This window comes from Pseudophryne corroboree, unplaced genomic scaffold (genome assembly GCF_028390025.1).
Source record: "Pseudophryne corroboree isolate aPseCor3 unplaced genomic scaffold, aPseCor3.hap2 scaffold_334, whole genome shotgun sequence".
NCBI classification, from domain to species: Eukaryota; Metazoa; Chordata; class Amphibia; order Anura; family Myobatrachidae; genus Pseudophryne; species Pseudophryne corroboree.
This window is the reverse complement of record NW_026970002.1, coordinates 462,487-483,079: the sequence shown is the minus strand read 5'-3', so window position 1 is coordinate 483,079 and position 20,593 is coordinate 462,487. Positions and strand designations below refer to the sequence as shown.

At 47.2% G+C, this 20,593-nt stretch overlaps 25 non-coding genes across 25 annotated transcripts; 18 read left to right on the top strand and 7 right to left on the bottom strand.

Annotated features, from left to right (window-relative positions):
* Positions 1–2,394: 2,394 nt before the first annotated feature.
* Positions 2,395–2,510, bottom strand: LOC135019526 (U5 spliceosomal RNA). Its single transcript, XR_010217074.1, has one exon. It is a non-coding gene; the product is annotated as a U5 spliceosomal RNA (small nuclear RNA).
* Positions 2,511–2,785: 275 nt separating this feature from the next.
* On the bottom strand, positions 2,786–2,901 carry LOC135019471 (U5 spliceosomal RNA). The gene has a single exon (XR_010217020.1). It is a non-coding gene; the product is annotated as a U5 spliceosomal RNA (small nuclear RNA).
* A 286-nt stretch (positions 2,902–3,187) lies between these two features.
* Positions 3,188–3,303, bottom strand: LOC135019527 (U5 spliceosomal RNA). The gene has a single exon (XR_010217075.1). It is a non-coding gene; the product is annotated as a U5 spliceosomal RNA (small nuclear RNA).
* A 270-nt stretch (positions 3,304–3,573) lies between these two features.
* On the bottom strand, positions 3,574–3,689 carry LOC135019481 (U5 spliceosomal RNA). The gene has a single exon (XR_010217030.1). It is a non-coding gene; the product is annotated as a U5 spliceosomal RNA (small nuclear RNA).
* Positions 3,690–3,833: 144 nt separating this feature from the next.
* Positions 3,834–3,996, top strand: LOC135019449 (U1 spliceosomal RNA). The gene has a single exon (XR_010217001.1). It is a non-coding gene; the product is annotated as a U1 spliceosomal RNA (small nuclear RNA).
* A 5,563-nt stretch (positions 3,997–9,559) lies between these two features.
* Positions 9,560–9,672, bottom strand: LOC135019531 (U5 spliceosomal RNA). The gene has a single exon (XR_010217079.1). It is a non-coding gene; the product is annotated as a U5 spliceosomal RNA (small nuclear RNA).
* A 286-nt stretch (positions 9,673–9,958) lies between these two features.
* LOC135019533 (U5 spliceosomal RNA) lies at positions 9,959–10,075 on the bottom strand. The gene has a single exon (XR_010217081.1). It is a non-coding gene; the product is annotated as a U5 spliceosomal RNA (small nuclear RNA).
* Positions 10,076–10,345: 270 nt separating this feature from the next.
* LOC135019485 (U5 spliceosomal RNA) lies at positions 10,346–10,461 on the bottom strand. The gene has a single exon (XR_010217034.1). It is a non-coding gene; the product is annotated as a U5 spliceosomal RNA (small nuclear RNA).
* Positions 10,462–10,605: 144 nt separating this feature from the next.
* Positions 10,606–10,769, top strand: LOC135019146 (U1 spliceosomal RNA). The gene has a single exon (XR_010216741.1). It is a non-coding gene; the product is annotated as a U1 spliceosomal RNA (small nuclear RNA).
* Positions 10,770–10,921: 152 nt separating this feature from the next.
* LOC135019416 (U1 spliceosomal RNA) lies at positions 10,922–11,084 on the top strand. Its single transcript, XR_010216982.1, has one exon. It is a non-coding gene; the product is annotated as a U1 spliceosomal RNA (small nuclear RNA).
* Positions 11,085–11,758: 674 nt separating this feature from the next.
* On the top strand, positions 11,759–11,922 carry LOC135019296 (U1 spliceosomal RNA). The gene has a single exon (XR_010216884.1). It is a non-coding gene; the product is annotated as a U1 spliceosomal RNA (small nuclear RNA).
* Positions 11,923–12,074: 152 nt separating this feature from the next.
* LOC135019265 (U1 spliceosomal RNA) lies at positions 12,075–12,237 on the top strand. Its single transcript, XR_010216857.1, has one exon. It is a non-coding gene; the product is annotated as a U1 spliceosomal RNA (small nuclear RNA).
* Positions 12,238–12,908: 671 nt separating this feature from the next.
* Positions 12,909–13,072, top strand: LOC135019169 (U1 spliceosomal RNA). The gene has a single exon (XR_010216763.1). It is a non-coding gene; the product is annotated as a U1 spliceosomal RNA (small nuclear RNA).
* A 152-nt stretch (positions 13,073–13,224) lies between these two features.
* LOC135019445 (U1 spliceosomal RNA) lies at positions 13,225–13,387 on the top strand. Its single transcript, XR_010217000.1, has one exon. It is a non-coding gene; the product is annotated as a U1 spliceosomal RNA (small nuclear RNA).
* A 674-nt stretch (positions 13,388–14,061) lies between these two features.
* Positions 14,062–14,225, top strand: LOC135019284 (U1 spliceosomal RNA). Its single transcript, XR_010216873.1, has one exon. It is a non-coding gene; the product is annotated as a U1 spliceosomal RNA (small nuclear RNA).
* A 972-nt stretch (positions 14,226–15,197) lies between these two features.
* On the top strand, positions 15,198–15,361 carry LOC135019217 (U1 spliceosomal RNA). The gene has a single exon (XR_010216810.1). It is a non-coding gene; the product is annotated as a U1 spliceosomal RNA (small nuclear RNA).
* Positions 15,362–15,513: 152 nt separating this feature from the next.
* Positions 15,514–15,676, top strand: LOC135019264 (U1 spliceosomal RNA). The gene has a single exon (XR_010216856.1). It is a non-coding gene; the product is annotated as a U1 spliceosomal RNA (small nuclear RNA).
* Positions 15,677–16,346: 670 nt separating this feature from the next.
* On the top strand, positions 16,347–16,511 carry LOC135019374 (U1 spliceosomal RNA). Its single transcript, XR_010216951.1, has one exon. It is a non-coding gene; the product is annotated as a U1 spliceosomal RNA (small nuclear RNA).
* Positions 16,512–16,660: 149 nt separating this feature from the next.
* On the top strand, positions 16,661–16,823 carry LOC135019292 (U1 spliceosomal RNA). The gene has a single exon (XR_010216881.1). It is a non-coding gene; the product is annotated as a U1 spliceosomal RNA (small nuclear RNA).
* Positions 16,824–17,497: 674 nt separating this feature from the next.
* On the top strand, positions 17,498–17,661 carry LOC135019220 (U1 spliceosomal RNA). The gene has a single exon (XR_010216813.1). It is a non-coding gene; the product is annotated as a U1 spliceosomal RNA (small nuclear RNA).
* Positions 17,662–17,813: 152 nt separating this feature from the next.
* LOC135019387 (U1 spliceosomal RNA) lies at positions 17,814–17,976 on the top strand. The gene has a single exon (XR_010216962.1). It is a non-coding gene; the product is annotated as a U1 spliceosomal RNA (small nuclear RNA).
* A 674-nt stretch (positions 17,977–18,650) lies between these two features.
* LOC135019540 (U1 spliceosomal RNA) lies at positions 18,651–18,814 on the top strand. The gene has a single exon (XR_010217088.1). It is a non-coding gene; the product is annotated as a U1 spliceosomal RNA (small nuclear RNA).
* A 152-nt stretch (positions 18,815–18,966) lies between these two features.
* On the top strand, positions 18,967–19,129 carry LOC135019407 (U1 spliceosomal RNA). The gene has a single exon (XR_010216975.1). It is a non-coding gene; the product is annotated as a U1 spliceosomal RNA (small nuclear RNA).
* A 671-nt stretch (positions 19,130–19,800) lies between these two features.
* LOC135019541 (U1 spliceosomal RNA) lies at positions 19,801–19,964 on the top strand. The gene has a single exon (XR_010217089.1). It is a non-coding gene; the product is annotated as a U1 spliceosomal RNA (small nuclear RNA).
* Positions 19,965–20,116: 152 nt separating this feature from the next.
* Positions 20,117–20,279, top strand: LOC135019439 (U1 spliceosomal RNA). The gene has a single exon (XR_010216997.1). It is a non-coding gene; the product is annotated as a U1 spliceosomal RNA (small nuclear RNA).
* The last annotated feature ends 314 nt before the right edge of the window (positions 20,280–20,593 follow it).

The window sequence follows — 20,593 nt, the reverse complement described above, 5'->3', positions numbered from 1 at the left end:
GGCTCTTGTGATACTGCATGGTTTGTACTGTTTTCCATGTGCTCCCAGATCTTTCAAGCAAGTAGCATGGTCAAGAAAGTTCTGTTTGAAAAGAAACAACATTTACTGTCATTGTTATAGAATTTGGGAGAAAAAACAAGAAGAAATCTGCACTGTTGACGCACTGGACAGAATGAATGAATCATAAAATATAACCTTTATTAAGTATGTATTAAAATTGGATAAATATTAATATTATTATCCCAAACTGCAGTGAAACATAAAGGTTAAAATCACAGAACTAACATACATGTGCATAAGAAGAATAAAGAGATGTGAAAAAAAGGTTTAAAAAGCGTGTCCGTGTGTGATTATTTTTGAAGGCACAACCCTGGCGGGGTTGTTTATATAGATATATATGTTGCTAATAATCACTTTCTAGCGTAATGTTATTAAATAGCTGTTAGTATCTATGTCGTCAGGTACCACTGGGTCGTATCCTATATACTCCCTTCACTCAATAGGGGTTACCTCCCGGGAAGCCATCCCCATTGGCGAATTTGTGGGGGTGATTGAGTATAACCGGTAAGCTAACCTCCAATTTGTGGGGTGCTTAGGTAGATGGGGATCACTTATTTCTCTGTGTCCCCTAAGACTATATTCCTAAATTCAATACCACAGGGGGATAGCTTTCTATATCGGATAAGGAATCACTTGATAGGGAAATCTCTATGCATCATGGAAAGATCATATTTATTAATATCCAAACTAAAAAAATGATGAATAGCTTTAATTTAGCTGTTTAGATATAGTTAATTGGCGAGATATACCAACAGGTGCGGTTGCCTTAAGGAATATGGCAATTCCAATATAAATAGCAGCCCTCCTTCATATAATCAGCCAGATCTTATTAAATCTGGTCCAGATATAGCCGTTCAGATATACTTAATTGACAACATATATCAATCGGTGGGGTTGCCTTAAGGAATATAGCAATTCCAATTCTCATATAAATAGCAACCTTCCTTCATATATTCAGCCAGATCTTATTTAATCTGATCTAGGCGTAGGCAATAATGCTTTCCTTAGAGGTATAGCCACCTCAATTCTTATTAGGAAGCAAAGTGTCTGTCATAATGGTTTATCCAATTCATCTAAGAAATAATATATTCCATGTGTCAGAGATTCATTACTCTCTATTTACACTGTTAAAGAGTTAATTCTTATTATGTTACAGTGTAATGAAATTATCATATAGGGAGATGTGGCAATTCCATGTGCTATATATATAATAACCCTTAGTGGTCCAGATTCCACAATGAGGAATTTTCTTATAAACCGCTGAAACACACAGCTGTTTGACTGACTTCCAAATATATCTATCTCACTTTGTAACAGTCTTATGATAGAGAAACTGTTACATATTCGGTCACTTAGTTATCTAAAGGTAAACAGACTCAGTGTGAGGGTAATATAATATATCAAATGCGCTGTCAATAATCGTGGTAACTGGTGTAATAATGTGGTATATTGAGTATGCTAGTAAGGCATATAACTGCTCTCCAGCCTTTAAGTGTTACCAATCAATTTGTTACACTGTAAAGGATTTATGGTGTCCTGTTAGGACATGCAGCTGCTAGGCTGACTCAAAGATTTATCCATTTGTAACAATTATGTAACAGTTATATACATGTTACTGGTATTACATAGAAATAGTATGACACAGGCCAGCAGTCCCATGTGTCTAGATTCCACAATAGGAGATTTTCTTTGTCTTATAAACTGCTGGAACACACAGCTGCTAGACTGACTTCAAATATATATATTACTTTGTAACAGTCTTATAGTAAAGAGACTGTTACACACTGTCATTTAGTTATCTCAAGGTTAGCAGATTCTGTGTGAGGATAGTGTTCTGTTAGAACATGCAGCTGCTAGGCTGACTCATAGAAAATGTATCCATTTGTAACAAATGACACATACAGCATTAAATTAATATCTATAGCAGCCCATGTGACATCTCTACTCTTATCATAATTGTCTGGTTATTGCCAATCTGGACAGCAGGAGTGATATATATTCACTAGTCCCAATATCCCATCATATAAATATACCCACACTGATATACTTTCTTATCAAGAGTTATTAGTAGCTATCTGTATGCACTTTAGACATTGTATCTGCTAAGTGACATCATATCTAGTGTATTCCTTTCTTATAGCTCAGCTTCTATTCCCTATTAGTGGAGACTAACAGCTAACATCATAATCATATATTTTTGTTTTATAACATTTCACATGAGTCAAATACACGCGGACACGCCGTGCCCTACACGTGTGTTTCACTGCATCTATGGCAACTTACATTAAAGCTAACAAGAAAGCATACTCGTTCTGTCTTTAAACTGATAAAAGAAACCCCAATAATATGGGGCATGCAAAAATTGAGATAAAACTCAGTTTTGCTCCTCTCCACGGAAATCTTTAATAAAAGTCGAAATATTTGTTCGTTCTGAAGAGAAACCAGAGCATGACCAAGATTCCACCTGTCGCCTGAGTGCCATGCCAGCAGTTCTCATTGAGCTCAAAGTGAGCACCCAATTTGAAAGAAAGATAGCAGATTTCTCACCAGGCTTCCCCTAGCTATAAACATGGTTTGTACTCTTTTCCATGTGTTCCCAGATCTTTCAAGCAATTAGTATAGTCAAGAAAGTTCTGTTTGAAAAGAAACAAACATTTACTGTCATTTCTATGCAAATGAGCTTACATTAAAGCACACTCGTTCTATCTTTAAACAGATAAAATAAAACCCCAATAAGATGGGGAATGCAAAATTTGAGATAAAACTCAGTTTTGCTCCTCTCCACGGAAATCTTTAGTAAAAGGCGAAAGATTTGTTCGTTCTGAAGAGAAACCAGAGCATGACCAAGATTCCACCTGTCGCCTGAGTGCCATGCCAGCAGTCCTCATTCAGCTCAAAGTGAGCACCCAATTTGAAAGAAAGAAAGCAGATTTCTCACCAGGCTTCCCCTTGCTATAAGCATGGTTTGTACTCTTTTCCATGTGCTCCCAGATCTTTCAAGCAAGTAGCATGGTCAAGAAAGTTCTGTTTGAAAAGAAACAGACATTTACTGTCATTGTTATACAAATAAACTTACATTAAAGCCAACAAGAAAGCACACTCATTCTGTCCTTAAACTGATAAAAGAAACCCCAATAATATGGGGCATGCAAAAATTGAGATAAAACTCAGTTTTGCTCCTCTCCACGGAAATCTTTAATAAATGGCGAAAGATTTGTTAATTCTGAAGAGAAACCAGAGCATGACCAAGATTCCACCTGTCGCCTGAGTGCCATGCCAGCAGTCCTCATTCAGATCAAAGTGAGCGCCCAATTTGAAAGAAAGCAGATTTCTCACCTGGCTTCTCCTTGCTATAAGCATGGTTTGTACTGTATTCCATGTGCTCCCAGATCTTTCAAGCAAGTAGCATGGTCAAGAAAGTTCTGTTTGAAAAGAAACAAACATTTACTGTAATTTCTATGCAAATGAGCTTTCATTAAAGCACACTCATTCTATCTTTAAACCGATAAAAGAAAATCCAAAAAGATGGGGCATGCAAAAATTGAGGTAAAACTCAGTTTTGCTCCTCTCCACGGAAATCTTTAGTAAAAGGCGAAAGATTTGTTCGTTCTGAAGAGAAGCCAGAGCATGACCAAGATTTTCATCTGAAAATATGTGTTCTCCCTGCAGTTGTTGTCCCCAGATGAGAGTTCCCTTGTGCTGCCTCAGTTGAATCTCCTTTACTTGACAGAGATGTGCCTGAGCAGCGGCCCTCCCCAGCCCTATCCCAAATCATACTTATTTTGCATAGGAGATACCATGGTCATGAAGATTGTTCTCCCAGGGTGAGGTTCATTCATTGCATTCTGGGTATGCTGACCCCTGTGATTTCCCCAATGTGGGAAACTCGACTGCATTATTTGTGGTAGTGGGGGACTGTGTTTGTGCTTTCCTCTGGTCAGCTCTGGTAAAAGTCAGATTTCTTTGTCTCAGATCTTCCTCTAGCCTTGTTCTTCTTTCGAGAGTTCCCTTGTGCTGCCTCAGTTGGATCTCCTTCACTTGACAGGGGGTGCCCGAGCAGCAATCCTCCACAGCTCTAGCCCAACTCCTACTTACCTGCCAGGTGAGATACTATGATCTTCACTGTTAGGGCAATCAGGATGTGGAATTCCCTGCCAGGGAAGGTGGTAATGGCGGACTCTGTAATTGGATTTAAAAAAGGAATGGATACATTTCTGAATGAAAAAGCTATCTAAGGTTATAATACTTAAAATATCAACATGGTTAATCCGGGGGTAACATGAGTTATAGTAGCTAACTAGTCATAAAACATTATTCAGCAAGTATGTAGAATCATCACAACTTAAAACAGGTTGAACACGATGGGCAATTTGCCTCTATTCAACCTCAAAAACTATGTTACTATATGTTACTATATTACTATGTTACTGTAGTATACAGAAAACCAAAATGCAATGAACAGTGATAGTGAGCACTGATGAGGATACTAGAACTGACACTGAGCAGCAAGATGCAGCACTGGACTATTAGTAATGTACTGTAGTATGCTGAGCACCACAATGCAGCACAAGACAATGAGCAGTGATACTGAGCACTGATGAGGATACTACTGAGAACTGACACTGAGCAGGAGAGACACACTACTAGTATTACTGAGCAGCAATAAGTAACCACTGATACTGAGCACTGATATTGAGATTTCCACTGAGAGAACATAGCCACGTCCATTCCGCTCTCTCTTCAATGCACGAGTAAAAATGGCGGCAACGCGCAGCTCTTTATATGGAATCCGAATCTCGCGAGAATCCGACAGCGGGATGATGACATTTTCCCTTGTTCAGGTTTTGCGAGTCAGGCGGGAACAACCGAGCCTGCCTCGGACCAGTGTAAACAACGTGGAGTTCGTGGGGAATTCGGTTCTCGGAGAACCGAACCCGCTCCTCTCTACCTTATACCAATCAATTTTTTTATTTTCAATCTAAGCCCCTGCAGTTTTCTGTAAGCATCTGCTTCGCTATGATGATCAACAAGTCACAAGGGCAAACACTCAGGGCTTGAGGCGTAGATCTTAGGACCAGCTGCTACAAGCATGGCAGAGGTGTCACTATCACTGGTGACACCCAGAGAGGTGGCGAGGGAGATTGTAATGCAGTGCGCGCAGATAAGCAGCGCAATGGTAAAAAGGAGGCATGGTTTCATAGGTAGGGGCGTGGCCTGGTGGCCTGAATCTACATTTTGTTGCTCCGGGTGTCCCGGGGGTTGGGGGCTGCACCCGGGGACTAGTGTGTGAGCGGTGCTGGCTCCTGCACAGTGAAAGGGCATGGCCACCCAGCATGACGCCTCCCTTCTTGACCATGCTGTAATTGCAGTCGCACTGCAGTTCAGCGTGATCATAAAAAATGGTGTAGCCTCCTGCTGGTGCAGACTGTATGTGCGCGCAGGAAGCCGCCAGCATTTTTGTGATCACAGCGGCTGAATGTGATGTCATACAGCCGCTGTGACCACGCCCCCTGTGTCTACTCCGTTGCAGACCCCATTTTGAAGCCTTGCCCCCGCACCGCTCCGTCCCTGACTTGGAAATGGAGTGTTGCTGACCCACCTATCCCCCCCCGCCCCGATTGACAGGCAGAGGCGATCGCATTCTCTGCGGGGTGCCGCAGAAAATGCAGGCACATGCGTATGCTCTTAGCAATTTTTGCAGTTGGATCGCTTATTGTGATTGCAATCCAACCTGAATCAGGCCCTATTACCTATCACAATGCGCTGCGGGCAGTACAAAATTGGGTTAATATAGGAGAAAAACCCCCAGACCTGTGCTCCTTAACTGTACCTGGTGGCTAGTGGAGCGGCTGCCCAGTAATCAGTGTCCACGCCAGTGCGCACACGGTCCACCCCCTACGGCCACGCTCCCCTTCATCAGCGGCCTCGTGATCCGGAAGGGTGGTGTGTGTGTGACTGACCTTAGGATGAAACCGGACCCTCCGCTGCAGTGACCCAGCAACCAGGGCACGGGAGTATACAGCGCCGCTGGGAGTGATGAAGCTGCAGTAAAGATGTCTATTAGACCTAGCCTGCTGCAGCCCTTGTAGATTCTCATAAAACAAGTTCTTCTTTTCTTGTCAAAATTTATAGCTAAGAATAGGCTGCCTGAGGCAGGCCCCTGTTAAGTGGCCTGCTACTGAAGGCACCAACTACAAACTGAGCTCCCTGTTCATGGAAGCGGGGTTATAGAGGAGAATGCACTGAGCATCTTGGGAACAGTCAAAAGCTTTGAGCCGGTTGGTGCCTCAGATCAAGATCCTACTCTACACCCCAATGTGAATCCTTGTGGAGTCCAGTGTACCCCACAGAAGAAATTAATGTGTCACACCCATTGGCAGCAACCTTAGAATAGCTGCTGACGGGCACAATTGAGAAAGGAAGGGGGGTGGGGGGACATTTGAATCCAGCACATAAATGCAATTCAAATATGTAATTTGTACCTTCCTATTTTAAAATATAATGGATGAACCTCACCCTGTGAGAACAATCTTCATGATCAAGAGATCTCATATGCAAAATAAGTATGAGTTGGGATAGGGCTGGGGAGGGTGGCTGCTCGGGCAGCCCCTCCCCCGTCAAGTTAAGGAGATTCAACTGAGGAAGCACAAGGGAACTCTCGTCTGGGGACAACAACTGCAGGGAGACCACATCTTTTCAGATGAACATGGGAGGGCGGAAGGCTGCCTAATACTGAAGCACCATCAAATATCAAACCATATGCAACATCTAGTACAAGCCTTCCTGGGGGAAGGTCTGCAGCAGACGGATTTGCATACAGTGATGTTATTCAAGCAGTGGGCCAAAGTTGGCTGGAACCCTCATCTGCATATGAAAAGAGAAAAGGGGCGTGCAGGGCATGGCGGCCTTTTGCAGTGCTTGGATGACCCCTAGTTCTCTTTAAACACCCCCACCCTCCTTTGGTGTGGGGCTCATGTTGGCCATGCCCCATCCCCTGAAGCATTCAAGCTGATTTCTTGCAGCAGCTGGGCACTGTAACAGCTCCAGAGCTGTTCTGTAAGGCAAGTAAAAGGGTGTGGGCCCTGCAGCACCACCTGTAGTTTGCATTGTGCGTTGGAAGGCACAAAGTAAGCAGACGGGAGGAGAAGTCAGGATAGTGTGCAAGGGCATCCTTTTCTCTTAGTCCGTAGAGGATGCTGGGGTCACATTAAGAACCATGGGGTATAGACGGGATCCGCAAGAGACATGGGCACTTTAAGACTATCAAAGGGTGTGAACTGGCTCCTCCCTCTATGCCCCTCCTCCAGACTCCAGTTATAGGAACTGTGCCCATGGAGACGGACATTTCGAGGAAAGGATTTATTGTTAAACTAAGGTGAGCATCTTACCAGCTCACACCTTAAGCATGCCGCAGAACGTGGCATTCAACAGAACACAAGCCAACGGCATGAATAATTGCAGCAAAAAGCTGACCAGAACCATAACACAACATGTGTATAACCACAAGTAATAACTGCAGACACAGTATGGACTGGGACGGGTGCCCAGCATCCTCTACAGACTAAGAGAAAAGGATTTACCGGTAGGTATTAAAATCCTATTTTCTCATACGACCTAGAGGATGCTGGGGTCACATTAAGAACCATCATAGGTGTGCGCAGGGGGGGTGCCTGGTGCGCACAGGCACCCCCTAATGTCTGGCACCCCGATCTCACATGCCTGATGCCAAGCAGGCTGATCACTGTCCCCTCTACGCTGCACCCTGTCGACTGCATCACTGACCGGACGCCTGGGTTAATCAAGGGTGCCACTGCCACCGGCTTTCAAACTCCCGGCTCCACCTCCATGTACAAAAACAGCGTGATGTGACGTGATTACATCATGCTGCTCGCACGCCCACCCGTCACACCTGCCACAAGCCCACCTCTCTCCTTCTATGCTATGCCAACGCCAGCCAATGATGAGGATCAGCATGCAGCCAGAGTTCCTCTTAGGAAGACAGATTCAATACTGGCGGGCGGTCTGCAGCAGCATTTTTTCAGCAGCAGCTCGTTTTTTCCAGCAGCAGCAGTACTAGTCTGCGACTGTCAGTGTCAGTGAGTGACTGACTTGTAAGTAAGCTGCTGCAGCTTGCAGGGGAAAGAGAGAAGGAGCCAGACCAGGCTGAGGAGGAGCACTGTAATTGCAGTGAGTGCCATCAGGGGTGTTTGTTTGGTGCACACCACAACATCTGAAAATGTATCTGCTTTATTAGGATTGGTGCAAGGGTGGATATTTTATATTGCGTTGACCGTCAATAGATGGTGCTAGACACGCCCAAAAGGCAGTGCTAGACACACCCCTCCGATGGGGCACCCCCTAATAAAATGTGCTGCGCACACCTATGAGAACCATGGGGTTATACCAAAGCTCTTGAACGGGTGGAAGAGTGCGTACGACTCTGCAGCACCGAATGACCCAACTTGAAGTTATCATCGGCCAAGGTATCAAACTTGTAAAACTTAGCAAAAGTGTTTACTAAATAGCTGCTCGGCAAAGTTGCAATGCCGAGACTCCCCGACCAGCTGCCCAGGATGAACCCACCTTTCTAGTAGAATGGGTCTTCACCTAATTCAGTAACGGCAATCCTGCCATGGAATGAGCATGCTGAATCTTACCACAGATCCAGCGCATAATGGTCTACATGGAAGCAGGACACCCAATCCTGTTGGGAGCATACAGGACAAACAGAGCCTCTGTTTTCCTAATCTGAACCGTTCTGGTGACATAAATTTTCAAAGTTCTGACCACAGCCAGAGACTTTGACTCAACGAAGGTGTCAGTGGCCAAAGGCACCATGTGGAAAGATGAACCACCTTCGGCAGAAATTGTTGACGTGTCCTCAATTCTGCTCTATCTTCATGAAAGATCAAATAAAGGCTCTTGTGATACTGCATGGTTTGTACTGTTTTTCCATGTGCTCCCAGATCTTTCAAGCAAGTAGCATGGTCAAGAAAGTTCTGTTTGAAAAGAAACAAACATTTACTGTCATTGTTATGCAAATAAACTTACATTAAAGCTAACCAGAAAGCACACTCGTTCTGTCTTTAAACTGATAAAAGAAACCCCAATAATATGGGCATACCTCCCAACTTTGTCGGCTCGCAAAGAGGGACACACGCGCGGCGAAGTCGCACGCGCTCCCAAAAAGGGCGTGGCCTAAGTAAAAAGGGGCATGGCTTCGCGGGAGGACCCGCGATCGCGAGTCACGCCCCCGTTTTCGGCACTGAGGGGGCATGCCCAGCGCTCTGTGAGCCGCTGGCATGCCACCTCTCCCTCTGACTTCAGTGAATAGACGCTGTGCGCACAGCGACTATTCACCGCTGCTCTGCTAAGCAGGGCAGCGACAGACAGAGCCTCCCAACTGTCCTCCCCACCGCGGGACACTGCGGCCCGCAGGTGGGACAGCGGGACAGTCCCCAAAAAACGGGACTGTCCCGCGAAAATCGGGACAGTTGGGAGGTATGATATGGGGCATGCAAAAATTGAGATAAAACTCAGTTTTGCTCCTCTCCACGGAAATCTTTAGTAAAAGGCGAAAGATTTGTTCGTTCTGAAGAGAAACCAGAGCATGACCAAGATTCCACCTGTCGCCTGAGTGCCATGCCAGCAGTCCTCATTCAGCTCAAAGTGAGCACCCAATTTGAAAGAAAGAAAGCAGATTTCTCACCAGGCTTCCCCTTGCTATAAACATGGTTTGTACTCTTTTCCATGTGCTCCCAGATCTTTCAAGCAATTAGTATGGTCAAGAAAGTTCTGCTTGAAAAGAAACAGACATTTATTGTCATTGTTATGCAAATAAACTTACATTAAAGCTAACAAGAAAGCACACTCGTTCTGTCTTTAAACTGATAAAAGAAACCCCAATAATATGGGGCATGCAAAAATTGAGATAAAACTCAGTTTTGCTCCTCTCCACGGATAATCTTTAATAAAAGGCGAAAGATTTGTTCATTCTGAAGAGAAACCAGAGCATGACCAAGATTCCACCTGTCGCCTGAGTGCTGTGCCAGCAGTCCTCATTCAGATCAAAGTGAGCGCCCAATTTGAAAGAAAGCAGATTTCTCACCTGGCTTCTCCTTGCTATAAGCATGGTTTGTACTGTATTCCATGTGCTCCCAGATCTTTAAAGCAAGTAGCATGGTCAAGAAAGTTCTGTTTGAACATAAATAAACATTTACTGTCATTTCTATGCAAATGAGCTTACATTAAAGCACACTCATTCTATCTTTAAACCGGTAAAAGAAACCCCAAAAAGATGGGGCATGCAAAAATTGAGATAAAACTCGGTTTTGCTCCTCTCCACGGAAATCTTTAGTAAGAGGCGAAAGATTTGTTCGTTCTGAAGAGAAACCAGAGCATGACCAAGATTTTTATCTGAAAATATGTGTTCTCCCTGCAGTTGTTGTCCCCAGATGAGAGTTCCCTTGTGCTGCCTCAGCTGAATCTCCTTTACTTGACAGAGATGTGCCTGAGCAGCGGCCCTCCCCAGCCCTATCCCAAATCATACTTATTTTGCATAGGCGATACCATGGTCATGAAGATTGTTCTCCCAGGGTGAGGTTCATTCATTGCATTCTGGGTATGCTGACCCCTGTGATTTCCCCAAATGTGGGAAACTCGACTGCATTATTTGTGGTAGTGGGGGACTGTGTTTGTGCTTTCCTCTAGTCAGCTCTGGTAAAAGTCAGATTTATTTGTCTCAGATCTTCCTCTAGCCTTGTTCTTCTTTCGAGAGTTCCCTTGTGCTGCCTAAGTTGGATCTCTTTCACTTGACAGGGGGGTGCCCGAGTAGCGACCCTCCCCAGCTCTAGCCCAACTCCTACTTACCTGCCAGGTGAGATACTATGATCATGAAGGTGCTTCTCCCAGGGCAAGGCTCACCCATTGCACTCTGGGTGTGGTGCCCCTGCGATTTCCCCAAATGTGGGAAGCTTGACTGCATAATTTGTGTTTCCCCTGGTCGGCTCTCGTATAATTCAGATCTCTTTGTCTCAGGTCTCTCTCCAGCCTAGTTTGCTGTCTGTTTCCACTTCTTTTTTCATGAGCCCCTCCCTTTTATACCCTTGTGCACTATCCTGACTTCTCCTCTTGTCTGCTTATTTTGTGCCTTCCAATGCACAATGCAAACTACAGGTAGTGCTGCAGGGCCCACACCCTTTTACTTGCCGTACAGAGCAGCTCTGGAGCTGTTACAGTGCCCAGCTGCTGCAAGAAATCAGCTTGAATGCTTCAGGGGCTGGGGCATAGCCAACATGAGCCCCACACCGAAGGAGGGTGGAGGTGTTTAATGCGAACTAGGGGTCATCCAAGCGCCGCAAAAGGCCGCTATGCCCTGCACGCCCCTTTTCTCTTTTCATATGCAGACGAGGGTTGAAGCCAACTTTGACCCACTGCTTGGATGACATCACCGTATGCAAATCCATCTGCTGCAGGCCTTCCCCCAGGAATGCTTGCACTAGTTGTTGCATTTGGTTTGTTGTTTGGGGGTGCTTCATTATTAGGCAGCCTTCTGCCCTCCCATGTTCATCTGAAAATATGTGTTCTCCCTGCAGTTGTTGTCCCCAGATGAGAGTTCCCTTGTGCTGCCTCAGTTGAATCTCCTTTACTTGACAGAGATGTGCCTGAGCAGCGGCCCTCCCCAGCCCTATCCCAAATCATACTTATTTTGCATAGGAGATACCATGGTCATGAAGATTGTTCTCCCAGGGTGAGGTTCATTCATTGCATTCTGGGTATGCTGACCCCTGTGATTTCCCCAAATGTGGGAAACTCGACTGCATTATTTGTGGTAGTGGGGGACTGTGTTTGTGCTTTCCTCTGGTCAGCTCTGGTAAAAGTCAGATTTATTTGTCTCAGATCTTCCTCTAGCCTTGTTCTTCTTTCGAGAGTTCCCTTGTGCTGCCTCAGTTGAATCTCCTTCACTTGACAGGGGGGTACCCGAGCAGCGACCCTCCCCAGCTCTAGCCCAACTTCTACTTACCTGGCAGGTGAGATACTATGATCATGTAGGTGCTTCTCCCAGGGCAAGGCTCACCCATTGCACTCTGGGTGTGCTGCTCCTGCGATTTCCCCAAATGTGGGAAACTTGACTGCATAATTTGTGTTTCCCCTGGTCGGCTCTCGTATAATTCAGATCTCTTTGTCTCAGGTCTCTCTCCAGCCTAGTTTGCTGTCTGTTTCAACTTCTCTTTTCTTGAGCCGCTCCCTTCTATGCCCTTGCGCACTATCCTGACTTCTCCCGTCTGCTTACTTTGTGCCTTCCAATGCACAATGCAAACTACAGGTAGTGCTGCAGGGCCCACACCCTTTTACTTGCCGTTCAGAGCAGCTCTGGAGCTGTTACAGTGCCCAGCTGCTGCAAGAAATCAGCTTGAATGCTTCAGGGGCTGGGGCATAGCCAACATGAGCCCCACACCGAAGGAGGGTGGAGGTGTTTAATGCGAACTAGGGGTCATCCAAGCGCCGCAAAAGGCCGCCATGCCCTGCACGCCCCTTTTCTCTTTTCATATGCAGACGAGGGTTGAAGCCAACTTTGACCCACTGCTTGGATGACATCACTATATGCAAATCCATCTGCTGCAGGCCTTCCCCCAGGAATGCTTGTACTAGTTGTTGCATTTGGTTTGTTGTTTGGGGGTGCTTCAGTATTAGGCAGCCTTCTGCCCTCCCATGTTTATCTGAAAATATGTGTTCTCCCTGCAGTTGTTGTCCCCAGATGAGAGTTCCCTTGTGCTGCCTCAGTTGAATCTCCTTTACTTGACAGAGATGTGCCTGAGCAGCGGCCCTCCCCAACCCTATCCCAAATCATACTTATTTTGCATAGGCGATACCATGGTCATGAAGATTGTTCTCCCAGGGTGAGGTTCATTCATTGCATTCTGGGTATGCTGACCCCTGTGATTTCCCCAAATGTGGGAAACTCGACTGCATTATTTGTGGCAGTGGGGGACTGTGTTTGTGCTTTCCTCTGGACAGCTCTGGTAAAAGTCAGATTTCTTTGTCTCAGATCTTCCTCTAGCCTTGTTCTTCTTTCGAGAGTTCCCTTGTGCTGCCTCAGTTGGATCTCTTTAACTTGACAGGGGGGTGCCCGAGCAGCGACCCTCCCCAGCTCTAGCCCAACTCCTACTTACTTGCCAGGTGAGATACTATGATCATGAAGGATCTTCTCCCAGGGCAAGGCTCACCCATTGCACTCTGGGTGTGGTGCCCCTGCGATTTCCCCAAATGTGGGAAGCTTGACTGCATAATTTGTGTTTCCCCTGGTCGGCTCTCGTATAATTCAGATCTCTTTGTCTCAGGTCTCTCTCCAGCCTAGTTTGCTGTCTGTTTCCACTTCTTTTTTCATGAGCCCCTCCCTTTTATACCCTTGTGCACTATCCTGACTTCTCCTCCTGTCTGCTTACTTTGTGCCTTCCAATGCACAATGCAAACTACAGGTAGTGCTGTAGGGCCCACACCCTTTTACTTGCCGTACAGAGCAGCTCTGGAGCTGTTACAGTGCCCAGCTACTGCAAGAAATCAGCTTGAATGCTTCAGGGGCTGGGGCACAGCCAACATGAGCCCCACACCGAAGGAGGGTGGAGGTGTTTAATGTGAACTAGGGGTCATCCAAGCACCGCAAAAGGCCGCCATGCCCTGCACGCCCCTTTTCTCTTTTCATATGCAGACGAGGGTTGAAGCCAACTTTGACCCACTGCTTGGATGACATCACCGTATGCAAATCCATCTGCTGCAGGCCTTCCCCCAGGAATGCTTGCACTAGTTGTTGCATTTGGTTTGTTGTTTGGGGGTGCTTCAGTATTAGGCAGCCTTCTGCCCTCCCATGTTCATCTGAAAATATGTGTTCTCCCTGCAGTTGTTGTCCCCAGATGAGAGTTCCCTTGTGCTGCCTCAGTTGAATCTCCTTTACTTGACAGAGATGTGCCTGAGCAGCGGCCCTCCCCAGCCCTATCCCAAATCATACTTATTTTGCATAGGAGATACCATGGTCATGAAGATTGTTCTCCCAGGGTGAGGTTCATTCATTGCATTCTGGGTATGCTGACCCCTGTGATTTCCCCAAATGTGGGAAACTCGACTGCATTATTTGTGGTAGTGGGGGACTGTGTTTGTGCTTTCCTCTGGTCAGCTCTGGTAAAAGTCAGATTTATTTGTCTCAGATCTTCCTCTAGCCTTGTTCTTCTTTCGAGAGTTTCCTTGTGCTGCCTCAGTTGGATCTCTTTCACTTGACAGGGGGGTGCCCGAGCAGCGACCCTCCCCAGCTCTAGCCCAACTCCTACTTACCTGCCAGGTGAGATACTATGATCATGAAGGTGCTTCTCCCAGGGCAAGGCTCACCCATTGCACTCTGATTTCCCCAAATGTGGGAAGCTTGACTGCATAATTTGTGTTTCCCCTGGTCGGCTCTCGTATAATTCAGATCTCTTTGTCTCAGGTCTCTCTCCAGCCTAGTTTGCTGTCTGTTTCCACTTCTTTTTTCATGAGCCCCTCCCTTTTATACCCTTGTGCACTATCCTGACTTCTCCTCCTGTCTGCTTACTTTGTGCCTTCCAATGCACAATGCAAACTACAGGTAGTGCTGCAGGGCCCACACCCTTTTACTTGCCGTACAGAGCAGCTCTGGAGCTGTTACAGTGCCCAGCTGCTGCAAGAAATCAGCTTGAATGCTTCAGGGGCTGGGGCATAGCCAACATGAGCCCCACACCGAAGGAGGGTGGAGGTGTTTAATGCGAACTAGGGGTCATCCAAGCGCCGCAAAAGGCCGCCATGCCCTGCACGCCCCTTTTCTCTTTTCATATGCAGACGAGGGTTGAAGCCAACTTTGACCCACTGCTTGGATGACATCACCGTATGCAAATCCATCTGCTGCAGGCCTTCCCCCAGGAATGCTTGCACTAGTTGATGCATTTGGTTTGTTGTTTGGGGGTGCTTCAGTATTAGGCAGCCTTCTCCCCTCCCATGTTCATCTGAAAATATGTGTTCTCCCTGCAGTTGTTGTCCCCAGATGAGAGTTCCCTTGTGCTGCCTCAGTTGAATCTCCTTTACTTGACAGAGATGTGCCTGAGCAGCGGCCCTCCCCAGCCCTATCCCAAATCATACTTATTTTGCATAGGAGATACCATGGTCATGAAGATTGTTCTCCCACGGTGAGGTTCATTCATTGCATTCTGGGTATGCTGACCCCTGTGATTTCCCCAAATGTGGGAAACTCGACTGCTTTATTTGTGGTAGTGGGGGACTGTGTTTGTGCTTTCCTCTGGTCAGCTCTGGTAAAAGTCAGATTTCTTTGTCTCAGATCTTCCTTTAGCCTTGTTCTTCTTTCGAGAGTTCCCTTGTGCTGCCTCAGTTGGATCTCCTTCACTTGACAGGGGGGTACCCGAGCAGCGACCCTCCCCAGCTCTAGCCCAACTTCTACTTACCTGGCAGGTGAGATACTATGATCATGTAGGTGCTTCTCCCAGGGCAAGGCTCACCCATTGCACTCTGGGTGTGCTGCTCCTGCGATTTCCCCAAATGTGGGAAACTTGACTGCATAATTTGTGTTTCCCCTGGTCGGCTCTCGTATAATTCAGATCTCTTTGTCTCAGGTCTCTCTCCAGCCTAGTTTGCTGTCTGTTTCAACTTCTCTTTTCTTGAGCCGCTCCCTTCTATGCCCTTGCGCACTATCCTGACTTCTCCCGTCTGCTTACTTTGTGCCTTCCAATGCACAATGCAAACTACAGGTAGTGCTGCAGGGCCCACACCCTTTTACTTGCCGTTCAGAGCTGCTCTGGAGCTGTTACAGTGCCCAGCTGCTGCAATAAATCAGCTTGAATGCTTCAGGGGATGGGGCATGGCCAACATGAGCCCCACACCAAAGGAGGGTGGGGTGTTTAATGCGAACTAGGGGTCATCCAAGCACCGCAAAAGGCCGCCATGCCCTGCACGCCCCTTTTCTCTTTTCATATGCAGATGAGGGTTGAAGCCAACTTTGACCCACTGCTTGGATGACATCACCGTATGCAAATCCGTCTTCTGCAGAACTTCCCCCAGGAATGCTTGCACTAGTTGTTGCATTTGGTTTGTTGTTTGGGGGTGCTTCAGTATTAGGCAGCCTTCTGCCCTCCCATGTTCATCTGAAAATATGTGTTCTCCCTGCAGTTGTTGTCCCCAGATGAGAGTTCCCTTGTGCTGCCTCAGTTGAATCTCCTTTACTTGACAGAGATGTGCATGAGCAGCGGCCCTCCCCAGCCCTATCCCAAATCATACTTATTTTGCATAGGAGATACCATGGTCATGAAGATTACTCTCCCAGGGTGAGGTTCATTCATTGCATTCTGGGTATGCTGACCCCTGTGATTTCCCCAAATGTGGGAAACGTGACTGCTTTATTTGTTGGTAGTGGGGGACTGTGTTTGTGTTTTCCTCTGATCTCTGGTAAAAGTCAGATTTCTTTGTTTCAGATCTTCCTCTAGCCTTGTTCTTCTTTCGAGAGTTTCCTTGTGCTGCCTCAGTTGGATCTCCTTCACTTGACAGGGGGGTGCCCGAGCAGCGACCCTCCCCAGCTCTAGCCCAACTCCTACTTACCTGCCAGGTGAGATACTATGATCATGAAGGTGCTTCTCCCAGGGCAAGGCTCACCCATTGCACTCTGGGTGTGCTGCCCCTGCGATTTCCCCAAATGTGGGAAACTTGACTGCATAATTTGTGTTTCCCCTGGTCAGGTCTCGTATAATTCAGATCTCTTTGTCTCAGGTCTCTCTCCTGCCTAGTTTGCTGTCTGTTTCCACTTCTCTTTTCTTGAGCCGCTCCCTTCTATGCCCTTGCGCACTATCCTGACTTCTCCTCCTTTCTGCTTACTTTGTGCCTTCCAACGCACAATGCGAACTACAGGTAGTGCTGCAGGGCCCACACCCTTTTACTTGCCTTACAGAGCAGCTCTGGAGCTGTTACAGTGCCCAGCTGCTGCAAGAAATCAGCTTGAATGCTTCAGGGGCTGGGGCATAGCCAACATGAGCCCCACACCGAAGGAGGGTGGAGGTGTTTAATGCAAACTAGGGGTCAGCCAAGTGCTGCAAAAGGCCACCATGCCCTGCACGCCTCTTTTCTCTTTTCATATGCAGACGAGGGTTGAAGCCAACTTTGACCCACTGCTTGGATGACATCACCATATGCAAATCTATCTGCTGCAGGCCTTCCCCCAGGAATGCTTGCACTAGTTGTTGCATTTGGTTTGTTGTTTGGGGGTGCTTCAGTATTAGGCAGCCTTCTGCCCTCCCATGTTCATCTGAAAATATGTGTTCTCCCTGCAGTTGTTGTCCCCAGATGAGAGTTCCCTTGTGCTGCCTCAGTTGAATCTCCTTTACTTGACAGAGATGTGCCTGAGCAGCGGCCCTCCGCAGCCATATCCCAAATCATACTTATTTTGCATAGGAGATACCATTGTTATGAAGATTGTTCTCCCAGGGTGCGGTTCATTCATTGCACTCTGGGTATGCTGACCCCTGTGATTTCCCCAAATGTGGGAAACTCGACTGCATTATTTGTGGTAGTGGTGGACTGTGTTTGTGCTTTCCTCTGGTCAGCTCTGGTAAAAGTCAGATTTCTTTGTCTCAGATCTTCCTCTAGCCTTGTTCTTCTTTCGAGAGTTCCTTTGTGCTGCCTCAGTTGGATCTCCTTCACTTGACAGGGGGGTGCCCGAGCAGCGACCCTCCCCAGCTCTAGCCCAACTCCTACTTACCTGCCAGGTGAGATACTATGATCATGAAGGTGCTTCTCCAAGGGCAAGGCTCACCCATTGCACTCTGGGTGTGCTGCTCCTGCGATTTCCCCAAATGTGGGAAACTTGACTGCATAATTTGTGTTTCCCCTGGTCAGGTCTCGTATAATTCAGATATCTTTGTCTCAGGTCTCTCTCCAGCCTAGTTTGCTGTCTGTTTCCACTTCTCTTTTCTTGAGCCGCTCCCTTCTATGCCCTTGCGCACTATCCTGACTTCTCCTCCTTTCTGCTTACTTTGTGCCTTCCAACGCACAATGCGAACAACAGGTAGTGCTGCAGGGCCCACACCCTTTTACTTGCCTTACAGAGCAGCTCTGGAGCTGTTACAGTGCCCAGCTGCTGCAAGAAATCAGCTTGAATGCTTCAGGGGCTGGGGCATAGCCAACATGAGCCCCACACCGAAGGAGGGTGGAGGTGTTTAATGCAAACTAGGGGTCAGCCAAGTGCCGCAAAAGGCCACCATGCCCTGCACGCCCCTTTTCTCTTTTCATATGCAGACGAGGGTTGAAGCCAACTTTGACCCACTGCTTGGATGACATCACCATATGCAAATCTATCTGCTGCAGGCCTTCCCCCAGGAATGCTTGCACTAGTTGTTGCATTTGGTTTGTTGTTTGGGGGTGCTTCAGTATTAGGCAGCCTTCTGCTCTCCCATGTTCATCTGAAAATATGTGTTCTCCCTGCAGTTGTTGTCCCCAGATGAGAGTTCCCTTGTGCTGCCTCAGTTGAATCTCCTTTACTTGACAGAGATGTGCCTGAGCAGCGGCCCTCCCCAGCCCTATCCCAAATCATACTTATTTTGCATAGGAGATACCATGGTCATAAAGATTGTTCTCCCAGGGTGAGGTTCATTCATTGCATTCTGGGTATGCTGACCCCTGTGATTTCCCCAAATGTGGGAAACTCAACTGCATTATTTGTGGTAGTGGGGGACTGTGTTTGTGTTTTCCTCTGGTCAGCTCTGGTAAAAGTCAGATTTCTTTGTCTCAGATCTTCCTCTAGCCTTGTTCTTCTTTCGAGAGTTCCATTGTGCTGCCTCAGTTTGATCTCCTTCACTTGACAGGGGGGTACCCGAGCAGCGACCCTCCCCAGCTCTAGCCCAACTCCTACATACCTGCCAGGTGAGATACTATGATCATGAAGGTGCTTCTCCCAGGGCAAGGCTCACCCATTGCACTCTGGGTGTGCTGCTCCTGTGATTTCCCCAAATGTGGGAAACTTGACTGCATAATTTGTGTTTCCCCTGGTCGGCTCTCGTATAATTCAGATCTCTTTGTCTCAGGTCTCTCTCCAGCCTAGTTTGCTGTCTGTTTCCACTTCTCTTTTCTTGAGCCGCTGCCTTCTATGCCCTTGTGCACTCTCCTGACTTCACCTGTCTGCTTACTTTGTGCCTTCCAACGCACAATGCAAACTACAGGTAGTGCTGCAGGGCCAACACCCTTTTACTTGCCTTACAGAGCAGCTCTGGAGCTGTTACAGTGCCCAGCTGCTGCAAGAAATCAGCTTGAATGCTTCAGGGGCTGGGGCATAGCCAACATGAGCCCCACACCGACGGAGGGTGGAGGTGTTTAATGCTAACTAAGGGTCATCCAAGCGCCGCAAAAGGCCGCCATGCCCTGCATACCCCTTTTCTCTTTTCATATGCAGATGAGGGTTCCAGCCAACTTTGGCCCACTGCTTGGATGACATCACCGTATGCAAATCCGTCTTCTGCAGACCTTTTCCCAGGAATGCTTGTACTAGTTGTTGCATTTGGTTTGTTGTTTGGGGGTGCTTCAGTATTAGGCAGCCTTCTGCTCTCCCATGTTCATCTGAAAATATGTGTTCTCCCTGCAGTTGTTGTCCCCAGATGAGAGTTCCCTTGTGCTGCCTCAGTTGAATCTCCTTTACTTGACAGAGATGTGCCTGAGCAGCGGCCCTCCCCAGCCCTATCCCAAATCATACTTATTTTGCATAGGAGATACAATTGTCATGAAGATTGTTCTCCCAGGGTGAAGTTCATTCATTGCATTCTGGGTATGCTGACCCCTGTGATTTCCCCAAATGTGGGAAACTCGACTGCATTATTTGTGGTAGTGGGGGACTGTGTTTGTGCTTTCCTCTGGTCAGCTCTGGTAAAAGTCAGATTTCTTTGTCTCAGATCTTCCTCTAGCCTTGTTCTTTTTTCGAGAGTTTCCTTGTGCTGCCTCAGTTGGATCTCCTTCACTTGACAGGGGGGTGCCCGAACAGCGACCCTCCCCAGCTCTAGCCCAACTCCTACTTACCTGCCAGGTGAGATACTATGATCAGGAAGGTGCTTCTCCCAGGGCAAGGCTCACCCAATGCACTCTGGGTGTGCTGCTCCTACGATTTCCCCAAATGTGGGACACTTGATTACATAATTTGTGTTTCCTCTGGTCGGCTCTCGTATAATTCAGATCTCTTTGTCTCAGGTCTCTCTCCAGCCTAGTTTGCTGTCTGTTTCCACTTCTCTTTTCTTGAGCCGCTCCCTTCTATGCCCTTGTGCACTATCCTGACTTCTCCCGTCTGCTTACTTTGTGCCTTCCAACGCACAATGCAAACTACAGGTAGTGCTGCAGGGCCCACACCCTTTTACTTGCTTTACAGAGCAGCTCTGGAGCTGTTACAGTGCCCAGCTGCTGCAAGAAATCAGCTTGAATGCTTCAGGGGCTGGGGCATAGCCAACATGAGCCCCACACCGAAGGAAGGTGGAGGTGTTTAATGCGAACTAGG